The sequence below is a fragment of the Antedon mediterranea genome, chromosome 7 (assembly GCF_964355755.1).
Source record: "Antedon mediterranea chromosome 7, ecAntMedi1.1, whole genome shotgun sequence".
In the NCBI taxonomy this organism is placed as follows: domain Eukaryota; kingdom Metazoa; phylum Echinodermata; class Crinoidea; order Comatulida; family Antedonidae; genus Antedon; species Antedon mediterranea.
This window is the reverse complement of record NC_092676.1, coordinates 11,100,730-11,116,214: the sequence shown is the minus strand read 5'-3', so window position 1 is coordinate 11,116,214 and position 15,485 is coordinate 11,100,730. Positions and strand designations below refer to the sequence as shown.

At 37.0% G+C, this 15,485-nt stretch overlaps 1 pseudogene; it reads left to right on the top strand.

The window, feature by feature from the left end:
- The first annotated feature begins 3,991 nt into the window (after positions 1-3,991).
- Positions 3,992-11,973, top strand: LOC140054804 (uncharacterized; annotated as a pseudogene).
- The last annotated feature ends 3,512 nt before the right edge of the window (positions 11,974-15,485 follow it).

Below are 15,485 nucleotides of genomic sequence, written 5' to 3'. Positions count from 1 at the left end.
ATAATATCATCCGACTTGTCCTTAAGAAAATTGACAACCAAGATATGGCATTTGGAGGGTTTGGGTATCATATTATTGGATGAACACCAAACACTCAGATCATCTAACAGGGATTGCATGGAAGGCAAATCACCTTTGCGAACGACCTCCCCAAGGGTGAGGTCATCCACATATTTCCATCGTCTGCAGCAATCAACACAAGCATCGTTAATAAGTACTAGGAAAAGTACAGGGCCAAGCAATGTCCCCTGTGGGACACCACAAGTCAGTGACTTTGAAGATGACACAAAATCCCAGCAAACTTGGTGTTGAGAGAACGGGAAGTGAGAAAGCTGCAGACGATGGGAATTATGGACGACCTCACACCCAGTTCAATCAACTTTATAATAATAAAATTATGATCAACACGATCAAAAGCTTTAGTAAAGTCAGTGGCACATAGGTTAACATAACATTTACCCTTCTCAACATCTTTGAGTGTAGAGTCAATAAGACTAACAAGATAGTGAGTTGAGGAAGCCTTTTTCCTACTACCAAATTGACGAGAATCTAATTTACCCTTAATATCTTCAAGAATCCACTTAACAATAAAAGATTCAAATACCCTGGCAAGAACATAGGTAAGGGAAATAGGTCTAAGGTCAGAGACAGAACTAGCATTCACTGTTTTAGGAATGGGAACTGCAGTAGCCCTTTTCCAAAGGTCGGGGAAAACTATTATTATGTATATTTCTATTAAATACATTCTTGTTCAAAATACCTGATGTTTTGAGAGATAATTAGCATATTTTATATGGCATAATTAGATGACATTTTACTTTGACCCCATACAACTCAATTGCATCTTTCTGAATATTTAGGGTCATATTTATATTAAATACATTCTTGTTAAAAATACCTGATGTTTTGAGAGATAATTAGCATATTTTATATGGCATAATTAGATGACATTTGACTTTGACCCCATATACAACTCAATTGCATCATTCTGAATATTTAGGGTCATATTTATATTAAATACATTCTTGTTAAAAATACCTGATGTTTTGAGAGTTATTTTCAAATTTTATATAGTGTAATTAGATAACCTTTTGAACCTTGAACCCTAATACAACTCAATTACTGTACATTATTCTAAACCGTTAGGGTCATGTTTAGGCCTATATTTGTACTATAGTTAAACCAGGGAGTTGTCTTATTTTACATTATTTAAACATTCTTATTCAAAATACCTAATGGATTAAGAGATAATTAGCATATTTTAGAGGCCATACTGGAATGACCTTTGACCTTGACCCCAAAGACAAATCAAATACATTATTTTAAATCTTTAGGGTAACATTTATATTTGTACTTATACATTCTTATTATTTATTTATTTATTTATTTTATGTCTTTAGGCACTGTGGCCAAGGATTACCAATAGTGAATTAATCACTGTCCTATCAGATAGGTGGTAATCCCCCTGATACAGAGGCTATTGTGTGAACCAGTTCACCGGGGTAACCCCCTACTCTTTTTCGAATAATGAACTGGGTTCTTTAAAGTACACACAGGTTATAACTGTGTACACTGGACCTACGGTTTATAGTCCTTATCCGAGAAGACTTGTTCCACCACCAGAACTAGGAGCGAGTCGGCCTCTAACCCTTGCCGATGTTGTTGTTGGCTCTTTAGGTACGATAAACGGCGCCCCTGCCTTAACCGCTCGGCCATATGACTCACTTATTCAAAATACCTAATGGATTAAGAGATAATTAGCATATTTTAGATGTCAAACTGGAATGACCTTTGACCTTGACCCCAAAGACAAATCAAATATATTATTCTGAATCTTTGGGGTCATGTTTATATTTGTGTTCAATACATTCTTATACCAAATTCTTTATGGTTTAAGAGATAATTGGGATCAAAGTTGTAAAATGGCAGCCATTTTGATTTTATGCAAATTAGGTAATTTATAATGGGCAGATCAGGGTAGATTTTGGATATGATAATATCTACATATAGTTGAGTATGTTTCAGCAAAAAAACAAACTGTTGCAATTTGTTTGACTGAAAAGTCTATTTCCACTCATCTATAGGTAGGCCTATTGGTTGGCTAATCTTAAGTGTAGTAGCTACAACGTGTAATCATGATCTATACTCATCGTTGTCTACTTCTTGTGGGAATAATAATCAGTAATAGACAAGGTACTTTTATGCTTCGTTTGTTCATGGTTAAGTTTGCCTTGCGTCTACTTTTCAAAACGAAACGAGCGCTAGAGAGTAGTAGAGTCAGTGGTGACGTATCGCAACTATACATAGCCAGCCAATCCCGGATCAGGGATCGCAGTTTTTATTCAGTTAGGCCCGGTGATTGGATGTGATGTGTATAACATAACGACTAGCCAATCACCAGGCACTACAATTTAAATATAATCACATCGATAATTAAGGAGATTTATGAAGAAACCACTGCTTAGCCATATATTAAAAACACGTTTGTTGTACTTGAGACCACAAGACACGGTAACAACATACATGGTCAAATGCATAATTCTAATATTCTATAGATGATTAACACAATTTTCAATGGCAGGAGGTGGCAGGCCACTATGATAATTCAAATATAAAAATTGCATATTTTATTACTATTACCAACTACTTAAAATTACCAGTCGTAAGAAAGTGAACTTTTCGTAGTCCGATTGTGATGAAATTAAACAGAATTGTTCAGCAATATATTGTTGTCAATTAATCATCGACGCAGACATGTCAATAGAAAAATCAGTCTGCGCATACGATTTCTACATGGCTACGTTTTGTTCTAAAAATGTAACAGTTGATTCGCAGCGTTGTATAGAGGGCCGCGGTTAGAGACACGGAGTTCAATGAGCGTGTTTGTTTGATTGGCAGCAGTGCTTTAGTATAGGCAAACGAAAAATCGTTTGTTGTCACCGTCGATGCATATCCTTCTATTCCTTAATCCATGGTAACAGTAAGCCAACGATTTAACAACCACACACTGCAACTACCAATATAGCAATAGTATATGTTTCGCTTAGAAACTAAGTTGTTTATCTGAACAGAGAGGGCGCTATATTGCGTGGGCAATTCAGAATGTTCTGCTGAATTCATCTACACGTCTAATGTTTCTCTGATGTAATTACTGGGCTTTTCTATTTAAAACCATAACTGATGTTTGATAATTGTCATTATGATGATATGTAAGTATTTAAGAATCACATGATTGTTCGTAATTAAGTAATTTTATTACGTATACCGAATTATGAGCACATTTTAGGTTGATCACTCTAGCATGTGTTTATCATTAGCGACGCTCACATGGTCGGCTTGCTATTGCACTCGTATCGGCAGACTTGCTGTATGTATAGAATTGTCGCTGTAGTGGGGCAGTTTTTGCCTACATTGATCATAACTTAGATAAATTACAATAACTGAATTATCGTATTAGATATAAGTCAAGTTTACCGTTACGTTGATGACTTTAATGTTTGTTTGTAAGAACTAATTTATTGCGCTTGAGATATTTCCTTTGTTTGGAGGTAGAACACCGTGGTTTGGTGGCGCATTGATATTTGGCAGGACTAATGATGTAATTAGGCTTGTTATCTTGCTTAGTGTAATTACGAAGCTGTTTTTTAGGTTACATTGTTTAAACTTACTGTATTTTAATTCTGTCTATTCAGAATGTTTTCTGATGTGTATACTGTACTGAACTGATTTGATGTGTGTTGGGGAGATAAGTTGTAAGTTAACTTGTTGTGTATTATTAGTATTGTAACAATTTAATCTGTTAATTTTCGTGAGACTGTCATTACTGTTTTACTGATACTGTCATTTCTGATTTGATTCTTTAGAATTGAATAAAAGTTCATCTAGTATCTTACACTGGAGTTTATCTCAATACAGTCTCTCTGCGCCTGCGCCGATCCCTCGCCTCGCCACAATTCAATTAACTTTTTCGGAACAGCAACCAACTAGAATTATGGAGGCACAGGATTTGGCATCACTGAGACGAAGCAGAGGTCTTCGCAAGGACAAGTTGACGATGGCCTTAAACGAGTTGAAGGCCGAGTTAAAAGAAGAAGACGTTGTACCAGATCAGATACGCCAGCTACTGGAGAAGTCCAAGACTCGTCTAGATGCTGTGGAAGCTGCACATGATAATCTGGTCGACGCTATTAAGGAACAAGAGGAAATCGAGCAAGAAGAAGAGTGGCTAGGACTTGTTGTGAGAGAGTTTAACCAGGTTACAAGGGTATCAAGAAAGGTGTTAGCTACAGTCGGTAAGACCCCGATCATTAACGTAAACCCTGCAAATATTGAAGTTATAGACGGGTCAACAGATAAGTCGAATGAAAATTCAATTGATAATGCATCTAATAAATCAGTAGTTAACATAGACACCCAAAGTGGTAATGATGTAAAGGTAGATGCTATGAAAGTTAATTTAGAATTAATTACGACTCATGAGAATAGCCTAATAAGTATGATGCAAGCCATGGCTCTACCCAAAGCCCACGTAAGAAAGTTTGAGGGTGATGCGCTGTACTACTACACATTTATCGCATCCTTTAATAACAGTGTTAGCTGCATAACTGACCCAAGTATAAAATTAAATGTTCTAAGGTCTTTATGTTGTGGCCGAGCACTTGACGCCACTGAATTCTGTGTTCTTAAACCGCCTGCTGAGGGCCTTGAATCTGCTTTGGCCACCCTGAAGAAACGGTTCGGCAACAGCTCAACCATAGTACAGGCTTGGATTCGAGAAATAGTAGCTAGGCCTAAGGTAGAGCCTACAAAAATCAAAGGTTATGCTGACGACCTAACCAATTGTTTCCAAGCGCTGGAAGCCCTAGGATACCTACAAGAGCTAAACAACCAGGGAAGCCTAAAAACAATAATAGGGAAACTGCCTAAATTTCTGCAACAGAGATGGACTCGCGAGGTCTTCAAGATGCGAGAGAGGGATAGGATACCATGTTTAAAGGATGTTGTTACATTTGTAAGGTCATCTGCAAGCGAAATGAGTGACCCAGTGTTCGGAACTGCCCTAGAGAGTTACAAACCGTCGAAGCCCGGTGAGAAGACCACTGGACGCGTGTTGCAAACAGAAGCGACAATGGTCAACCCAGAAAACAAGATATCTACCAAATGGAAGAAGTGCTGGAGATGCGAGACAGACGACCATTGGCCAGACCAGTGCCCTGTGCTGCTGCAGGTACCTGCTGAAGAGAGGATGAAGCGAGCTAAGGAGTGTCATGTATGCTTTGCTTGCTTTAGGCTGGTAAGCAGCACTCAATGGTAAACTGCCGCCGAAGAAAGAAGTGTATACATTGTGATAAATTTCACCACCCAATGTTGCATATCGCCCATAAGTCGACGACACAACTGATGACCCTTGATCTAGATTCAAGTAAAGATGGAGATGTCGTCATGCCGATGCTGACTGCAGTTCGTAGGTTTTCACCAATCTCGGATACATCTGTAATGCTTGGTACCCCAACAGCACTTAAGGAGTGTGATGTCCCTTCCTTAGATGTGACGATGACGTTGTACACCCTGGTGTGAAGCAATGATTTCTCAGAGCCAATAGAGACTCCAAAATCCTGTTTGATACTTGTGCCACGTTGACCTTAATAAGAGATGATCTGGCCAAGAAGTGCAAATTTCTAAGCAAGCCTATTACAGTTGAGATAACGACGCTTGGCTCTGAGAAATCATTGCTTCACACCAGGGTGTACAACGTCATCGTCACATCTAAGGAAGGGACATTACACTCCTTAAGTGCTGTTGGGGTACCAAGCATTACAGATGTATCCGAGATTGGTGAAAACCTACGAACTGAAGTCGAAGGGAAGCTGGGAGAGCCCATCCATAGAGGCAGCGATGATGTTGACATTTTGATAGGGGTCAACTACGCGAAGATGCACACGGGTATATGTATAGTTATGGGTGACTATGTAACAAGAAAGTCTCTGTTAGGATGGGTTGTGTTTGGCACAAACGCCAGAGGGTCAACAAGGCAACAACAAACCCCCATGCTGCTTGTCAAGTTAGCTGAACCTGTAGATATTTCAAAATGTTGGGCCACAGAAGAGATGGGGGTAAAGCTTTCACACTGTGTCTGCACAAAGGAGGATGTGTCACTAAGGCCTGATGATAATAAGATATTCTCAAGGATGTGGGACTCGTGCACAAAGAGCGAAGATGGTCGTTGGATGATGCCGTACCATTGGGTTAAACCCCCAGAAGCGCTGGCGAACAATGAGAAACAATGCTTCGCGAAGCTATGCTCGTTAGAAAAACGTCTCCAAAAAACACCAACTTCTGGAAGTCAATACAACAAAGCTATTGAAGATCTAGTTGAACGTGGATTTGCAAGAAAACTCTCAATCAAGGAGAAGAATGATTATTCTGGGCCAGCGCATTTCATTCCGCATCATGCTGTAGTCAGACAGGAAAATGCTAGTACACCAATCAGAATTGTTTTTAACTCATCCAGTGTATACCAGGGCGTATCCTTAAACGACTGCTGGAGTAAAAGACCTGACCTGTTACAGAATTTCATGGGAGTAATTATGAGGTTTAGAGAATTTAAGGTTGCCGTTGTGGGAGACATCAGCAAGATGTTTTATCAAGTGAAGATACAACTGAGTGATATGCGCATGCACCGATTTCTATGGAGAAATTTCGAACAACGTACTCCTGACACGTATGTACTGACCATAGTGACGCCAGGTGACAAGCCAGTGCCAGCCATGGCAATAACTGCTCTCCTGAAAACTGCCAAAGGAAACGAAGCCAACTATCCGCAAGCTGCGAATACACTTTGCAAAGACACCTACATGGACGACATCTGCACGTCTGTCAAAGACGAAACCAATGCTGTCTACCTTACCAAGGACATAGATAGAGTTCTGTCTACCGCCAAGTTTAAGGTCAAGAAATGGGTGTCAAACATTAATTTGCACGGTGACCAGGATTATTCTGAACAAAGTGTCATGACTGAGAAGGATGAGCAAAAGGTATTGGGGGTTGTATGGGAACCAAGAACAGATGTGCTTAAGTACAAGATGGAGCAGGACGATGTTAATGTTAAAGTCACTAAGCGAACAGTATTAAGCAAAATTTCTAAGATCTTTGATCCTATCGGATTTGCAGGTGCATTCTTAATTCGAGCTAAGATCATGATGCAGCGTCTTTGGGCAACTGGAGTCGGTTGGGATGATGAGTTGAGTGTTGCGGAGAAAGCCAACTGGGTTAAGTTCTTTGCTGAAATGAAGAGTTTGCATGGTGTTGAATTCATGAGATGCTTGATTCCTGAACCAGATGCTGAATTACAACTAGTAATATTCTGCGATGCGTCTGAGACTGCATTCGGTGCCGTTTGTTATACGAGATGGATAATGCCTGATGGTTCAGTTGGTGTAAGGTTCCTGACTGCGAAGTCTCGCGTTGCACCGCTTAAAACTTTGACTGTACCAAGGCTGGAATTACAGGCAGCTGTGTTAGCAACTAGACTGTATGCGTCGGTGATCAAAGAAATGTCTGTGAAATTTAAGAAGGCTGTCTTTCTGTCGGATTCTATCATTGCTCTATCCTGGATAAGAGGTCAATCACGTCAGTATAAACCCATCAGATTGGAGACACATTCCAGGAGAATTCAACATAGCTGACAAGATATCTAGAGGAGTGAGTGTTGACGAGTTAAGTGGCGATTGGAAAGAAGGTCCATCATTCCTTAAGTTAGCAGAGAATGAATGGCCAAGATCCATTCCTAAGGCAAATGAAGCAGATGTAGACTTGGAGAAAAGAAAAGTGAAAACTGTCATGCTGGTCCAAGACCACGAGGAAGCGATAAACAGTAACAAGTATTCAAGCTGGCGAAGACTTGTTAGAGTTACCGCTTACGTTTTTAGATTCATCACGAATTCTAAAGCCAAATGCTGCGTAGATGATGGTGCGCTGTCTTCACATGAACTAATGGTAGCATAACGACATTGGGTTATTGATGCGCAAAAGTCACTAAGGAAGCTGAAAGAATATAAGTCTCTGAATCCTTTCAGGATGAATGGTGTTGTTTACGTGGGAGGACGTACTAGGAACGAAAGACTGTCCTATGATCAAGCCTATCCCATTTTACTCCCTAGATGTCATCCTGTCTCATACCTTTTAACAAGACAAATACATGAAACCGGACATTATGGCGTCGCAACGACTGCTGCAAAAGTAAGGCGAAAGTTCTGGATTATTAAGGGAACTACTCTTGCGAAAACTGTCAAGTTCAGATGTACAGCATGTAGAGTGTTTGAGCACAAAACTGAAACCCAGATTATGGCTGAACTACCGGTAGAACGTGTGACACCATTTACACCACCCTTTCACTACACTGCATGCGACTACTTTGGACCATACCACGTCAAAGTTGGCCGCAACAAGACGACCAAGCATTATGGGGTCATCTTCACCTGTCTAGTGACCCGTGCTGTTCATTTGGAGCTTGTGGTTGACTGTTCGACTCAGGAATATATTCAGGTGCTAAGACGATTTTTTTGCTATTAGGGGACGTCCAAAACTGATCCAGAGTGACAACGGAACGCAATTTATTGGAGCTGAGCGTGAGCTAAGGGAAATGGTTGCCGGGTGGGACACAATAAAGCTGAAGGAGTACTGCGCTGAAGAGCAAGTCACTTGGAGGTTTACGACACCATTAGCTCCACACCACAACGGCTGTGCAAAGGCGCTCGTCAAAACTTGTAAACACGCACTAAAGAAGTCAATGGGTGAACAACGTCTGACTCCATTTGAGCTGTTTACTTACTTGCAAGAGGTGGCGAATTTAATAAACGAGAGGCCTATTGGTAGAAAGCCGAACGATCCTGATGACGGTGCATATATTTGTCCTAATGACATCTTACTGGGAAGGGCTTCTAGTCATGTGCCGCAAGGTCCATTTCGTGAAACTAAGAACCCTCAGAAAAGAGTGGAGTTCGTGCAGAGGTTGGTCGATGCCTTTTGGAAAGCCTGGATGAGGGACGTTTTTCCTTTATTAGTACCGAGGAAGAAATGGAGTGTTCAAAAAAGAGATGTAAGAGTTGGTGATGTAGTTATGTTGGCAGATCCCAATGCCGTAAGAGGAAAATGGACCATAGCCAAGATCACTGATGTATACCATAGTTGCCATTTCTGGCATTATTATGCTTTTTGGCATTATTTGGAGGCCCACGGCATCTGGCATAATGCCGCGGCATTATTTAGCCGTTTTTAGCATAATCTGGCATAATTTTGTGTTTTTTGAACAACCAAAAAAATAATATACCACAGAACAAAAATAAAATATTTTGTTAATACATATCACCTTACACAATATCATATCATACAAAACAGATCTGTTCGGGTTTTCCGTACAATAGTTCTTCCATCCTTTCGTTTCGGACTTATCGACTCTTCGGATAGGAAGGCTGCTCAAAAACTACCGTGTCTGCGATATAGGCAGCACAACAAATCCGAAGAGGCTAGTTATTGGCCAATTATGTTGCTCTATTTCAGAGACCATGCAGGTTATTGGATCCCCAGCGTAAGGGCAAAATTCGGTAAACTGCGCCTTACTTCTAGAATTTTTACTCGATGGTATATAAAGTTGGTTCGTACTTTCAGTACTGATTTTAACCACCTGATGTAACCCTGTTTACTAATTAAATTAAGTTAGATAAGTAGTTATTGACGATTAAAACGAATTTAGGTTCAACGATTTGCCCCAAATAGGGTGTTTTCCGATCGTGGTATACACTGTCTAATAGATGTCCATCTTGAAAAATACCCGCCACAAAAATACGAGGAGGCTTCGCATTTTCCTATCTCCTCCTATGATAATTGTTTTTAATAGCTGAAAACCGGTTGAACAGCTAGAGTACAGCATCATAATGTTGAAGACAGGCTGATTTTCTTTAAAAAATACTATTTTGATAGATTTAATATACGTTTATAGAAATGTATTGATTTTCAATTAATGGAACATTCCAAATTATTGCATACCTCCATGGTTTAACACAAGTAGGTAAATTTATAGACCCTTGGAGAATAAACAGAAATAGTATTGTAGTGCTATACAATACTGCAAATAGGTATTAACCACTTTTGATCGCCATTTGAATCAAAAGTGTGTTGGTACTGTTAGATATAATATAAACAAATATACTAATAAACTTTATCACTGTGAGTGTTGGTAGCCCCTACTTTCAGATTATAAACACATAATTATATAATACTTTATTACTGTTAATTGTTTCTCAACGTTTGTATTAATTAATAATTACAAAAATATAAACGTATTAGTGGTCTTTAAATGTACTTTACTATTTCAATCGACCATGAGACAGTGACAGTTTTAATAAAGTATTAAATCGGAAATGTTTCACTCTATTTAGTGGTATATTATTTATAGGCCTATAAAAAAATATTTCGTTAATGATTGGATAATAAAGAAATATAAAGAATAATTTAACAAAATTGGGTTTGTTAAAATGAGTCCAAATAACAAATTTCGACTCATTTTGTGACAAGTTTCTAGGTGCTAATTTTGGTTGACTACATAAATCATTGTGTCTATTTATTTGTTTCTGTAAACGACAATGTTTTATAGTCCTGCCGTACGTACATTTGAAACCGACAGTTTTTTTACGCTGAAATTACTATGTATTCGAGAACCATCTGTGGGCACGAACTAGATGGTAGGCCTACGCGAGCGAAGCGAGCGTACCATCTAGTAGAGACAATTGAACGAAAACATTATGAAAGGGGTTTTGTTTTTTCAGTTCATAATTATAAGCGGCCACACCCCTACCCCAACCCTTAAAATGGCAATTTCCGGTAACTAGAAGCTCTAATTTTAAAAAGAATTTCTTCTAGAGAATTTGTTTTCCATATTTCAAATTATGTTCCATTTGCATCGTCGTAGCAACCCTATATTTCCAAATTTTCTTCACCTCTCAGTGACCATGATGGGGCGAGGTCCTAGGGACTCTTATACATTGTTATTTAAAATTAAGTGCAATTTCCGGCCATCTAGCAGCTCTATTTTTCCAATTTGTTTTACCTCAGCCCCAACCATGGTGGGGCTGAGGTCCTGGAAACACTTAATATATATTTTTATTTCCTATTTTAAATTATAATTGGCACTTTCAAAACTATCATGGGCTAAGATCCTGGAGGTACTAATAAATATATTTTTATTTTATATTTGAAATTAAGTGCCATTTCCGGCCATCGAGTAGCTGTATTTTTCCAAATTTAAGTTGGTGTTGGTGTCATTTGCAATTACCATTTTCGCACCCCAGATATTTAGAATTATTAGTTATTACTCACAAAACTAAAAATATAAATTTTGTATGACATGGGGATACAATTTTAGGCCCTATTTTGTGTCAGTTGGGGTTTACAAACGTTTATTAGACATACAACCGTTGGTGGCGCTGTTTAGGGCCACATTTTGGGGATCTGGCATTATTTTTCCCAATCTGGCATTATTTGAGACAGGATACGACATAATTTAAATTTTATCGCTAGCAACGCTGATGTATACCCCGGAAAAGACCAACATGTGCGAAGTGTAGCGTTGAAAACATCGAGTGGAAATTATACACGGCCTATCACTAAATTGTCAGTAATCTTATCCTGTTGAGGGTTATGAATAGAATAGGTTAAGTTTATGTGATTTCCTCACATAGGGGGGAGGATGTTTCGCTTAGAAACTAAGTTGTTTATCTGAACAGAGAGGGCGCTATATTGCGTGGGCAATTCAGAATGTTCTGCTGAATTCATCTACACGTCTAATGTTTCTCTGATGTAATTACTGGGTTTTTCTATTTAAAACCATAACTGATGTTTGATAATTGTCATTATGATGATATGTAAGTATTTAAGAATCACATGATTGTTCGTAATTAAGTAATTTTATTACGTATACCGAATTATGAGCACATTTTAGGTTGATCACCCTAGCATGTGTTTATCATTAGCGACGCTCACATGGTCGGCTTGCTATTGCACTCGTATCGGCAGACTTGCTGTATGTATAGAATTGTCGCTGTAGTGGGGCAGTTTTTGCCTACATTGATCATAACTTAGATAAATTACAATAACTGAATTATCGTATTAGATATAAGTCAAGTTTACCGTTACGTTGATGACTTTAATGTTTGTTTGTAAGAACTAATTTATTGCGCTTGAGATATTTCCTTTGTTTGGAGGTAGAACACCGTGGTTTGGTGGCGCATTGATATTTGGCAGGACTAATGATGTAATTAGGCTTGTTATCTTGCTTAGTGTAATTACGAAGCTTTTTTTTTAGGTTACATTGTTTAAACTTACTGTATTTTAATTCTGTCTATTCAGAATGTTTTCTGGTGTGTATACTGTACTAAACTGATGTTCTGATTTGATGTGTGTTGGGGAGATTGATTGATTGATTGATTGATTCTTTTATTTTTCACACAACATTCATAAAAATATAAATAAAAGATTAAGTACAATAAAGTGTGAAAAACAGGATAACCACAAGCAAGCAAAGCTTTTAATCTGTGGCATCCTAACTTAAAATATACATTTACAAATATATTACAAAAATGTTTTCATGTAGTAAATAAATGAAGGAAAATACAACGTACTATAATATAATATATATATATATATATACATCAGTCTTAGAATATCTTATCTCAGAATATATACGAACATGTAATTAATTAAGTTAAAGTTAGACATATTTTACAAATGTTGTTTTCGCAAAGATATATTGTTTCTTTATAACTATTAATGCATTTATTTAGTAATAGTTTTTTAAATATTGATATATTTTCACTCTCTCTTATATTTCTTATAAGTTGATTCCATAGCTTAGGTCCTCTATATGCTATACTTTGCTGACCCATATTAGTTGATTTTAATTTTATACAATAATTGTCTTTATTTCGAGTGTTATATGTATGATAATTATCAAATAAACTGAATAAAGAATTAAAACATTTTGGAAGTTGTCCTTTTTGGTATTTAAACATAAAATTTAAAACACGGTTTTTATACAAATCAAATATATTAAATGTGCCCGTTTTCACAAAGAGCTGAGAAGAGGGATGATGAAAGTCTACCTTACAAATGATCATAAGAGCTTTTTTCTGAAGCAATAGAAGGCGATCCAAATTGTCTTTGTTTCCCGCACCCCATACAATAATACCATATGTCAACACTGGTAATATAAGTGTCTTGTATATGGTAAGTAACACTCCAGTAGATACTAATTTTTTTATATGACACATGGCACCAATTATTGAGGATGCTTTACAAGAAACTGCATTTGTATGGTGTCTAAAGTTCAGTTTCTCATCAATGATGACACCGAGAAATTTAGTATATGGTACTCTATCTATTGAAACTCTATTTATTGAAAGTACAAATTGGGATGTGTCAATGTTGGTATTCTTTCCACTAAATAACATATACGTAGTCTTGGTTGTATTAATAGTTAATCTATTAGTTTTACACCATTTCTCAATTTTATTTAGTTCATTTGTCATTATTGTAAAGGCAGTGACGATATCATTGTGTTGTAAAAACATATTCGTATCATCTGCAAACATTATTAAATCAACGACATTACTTACAGAAAACATGTCATTTATGAAAATCAAAAACAGCAGGGGTCCAAGGATTGACCCTTGTGGAACGCCTTGTTTTATTATTTTGGTTACAGACTGACACTTCCCAATTTGTACGAATTGTTGTCTTTCTCTAAGGTAGCTTCGGTACCAATCAAGAACCACGCCTCTTATTCCATAATGGGGCAATTTTGTGAGCAATAATTCATGATCTATCGAATCGAACGCCTTGGATAAATCCTAAAATACGCCAATCATAAATTGCTTGTTGTCAACGGCTGTTGTTATTTTATCAAGGACTTGTAGGAGGGCGTGGTTAGTTGAATGACCTGCCCTGAATCCATATTGAGATTCATGTAACATATCATATTTACACAAAAAAGCGATTGTTTGGTCATATACGACCCTTTCAAATACCTTAGATATACATGGTAATATCGATATCGGTCTATAATTTTCTATGTTCTCTCTTGCTCCTTTTTTATACACAGGAATTGTTTTAGCAATTTTTAGTTGACAAGGAAATACACCCGATTGAAGGGATACATTGATTATATGAGATAACGGTTTAGCCAGTATATCTGAGTTATTTTTTATATAAATGGTACCAATGTCATCACAACCACTTGACTTATTTACATTTAAGTCATTAATGTATTTAATGATATCGGACTCGGATACAGCTCTAAAAAACATTGAATTCAAAATGTCATGTTGTATTTTATATTCGGTGTTACTATTACGGTTATCATCACCTGTCATTTAGTCACCTATATTTATAAAGTATGTGTTAAACGCATTGGCTATGGATGTTGGGTCATTAAGTTGATGGGAGTTGATTTTCATTTTTTGAGGCATGTCTTGATGTTTCTTCCTACCTAATAATGAGTTTATGACACCCCATGTTTTCTTTATATTACTCTTGTGCTTTTCAAATTCATTTTTGTAATAAATAGTTTTCCTTTCTCTTATTATTGATGTTAACTTATTCTTATATTTCTTATATTTAGATTTATTTATATCTGTTGGTTTCTGTTTATATTTGATGTATAATTTATTTTTGGTACAAAGAGATTTTTGAATTCCATATGTTATCCACGGGGATTTAATTGTATCTACTTTTAATCTAACTCTTTTTAGTGGGAAATGCTTATCTATCATTGTTTTTAAAGAATCTGAGAAACATTTATATGATTCATTCAAATTTTCAATGCTAGTTACATATTGCCAATCATAGCCCTGTAATTCAAGTCTAAATTGCCGTTTTTGTTGATCAGTATAGCTTCTTTTTATTATAAATTTTTCTGATCGTGGTAATGAATAATTTTCTGAATCATCCATGCAGAAAACTGCAAAGTGGTCAGATATGTCGTTAACTAATATCCCTGTGTTAATATTTTGGAATTCCTGATAATTTGTATAAATATTGTCAATTACTGTTGCGGTATCTTTTGTGATTCGGGTGGGTTTATTAACTAGTGGAATGAAAGATTCTGTTAGCATGTTGTCTACGTGAGTTTGAACATTATTGTCACCGTTATAATTTTGTAGATCTAGGTTAAAGTCACCCATAAGGTATGCCTTTTTATTTTCATTGTTTAACATGTGCATTAATTCACTAAGTTGATTATTAAATGTTGGAATATGGGCTTTAGGGGGCCTGTAGATTATTCCACATATAATTGATTTATCATTATTTTTTAATTCAATTATAATGCACTCTCCCTCGTTTATCATAGCAGACAAGTCATTTCTTATTTGATATGATTTTAGATCTTTTAGATCTTTTCGCAGGGCCTTTATTTCAGAAGATGACGTGTCAGT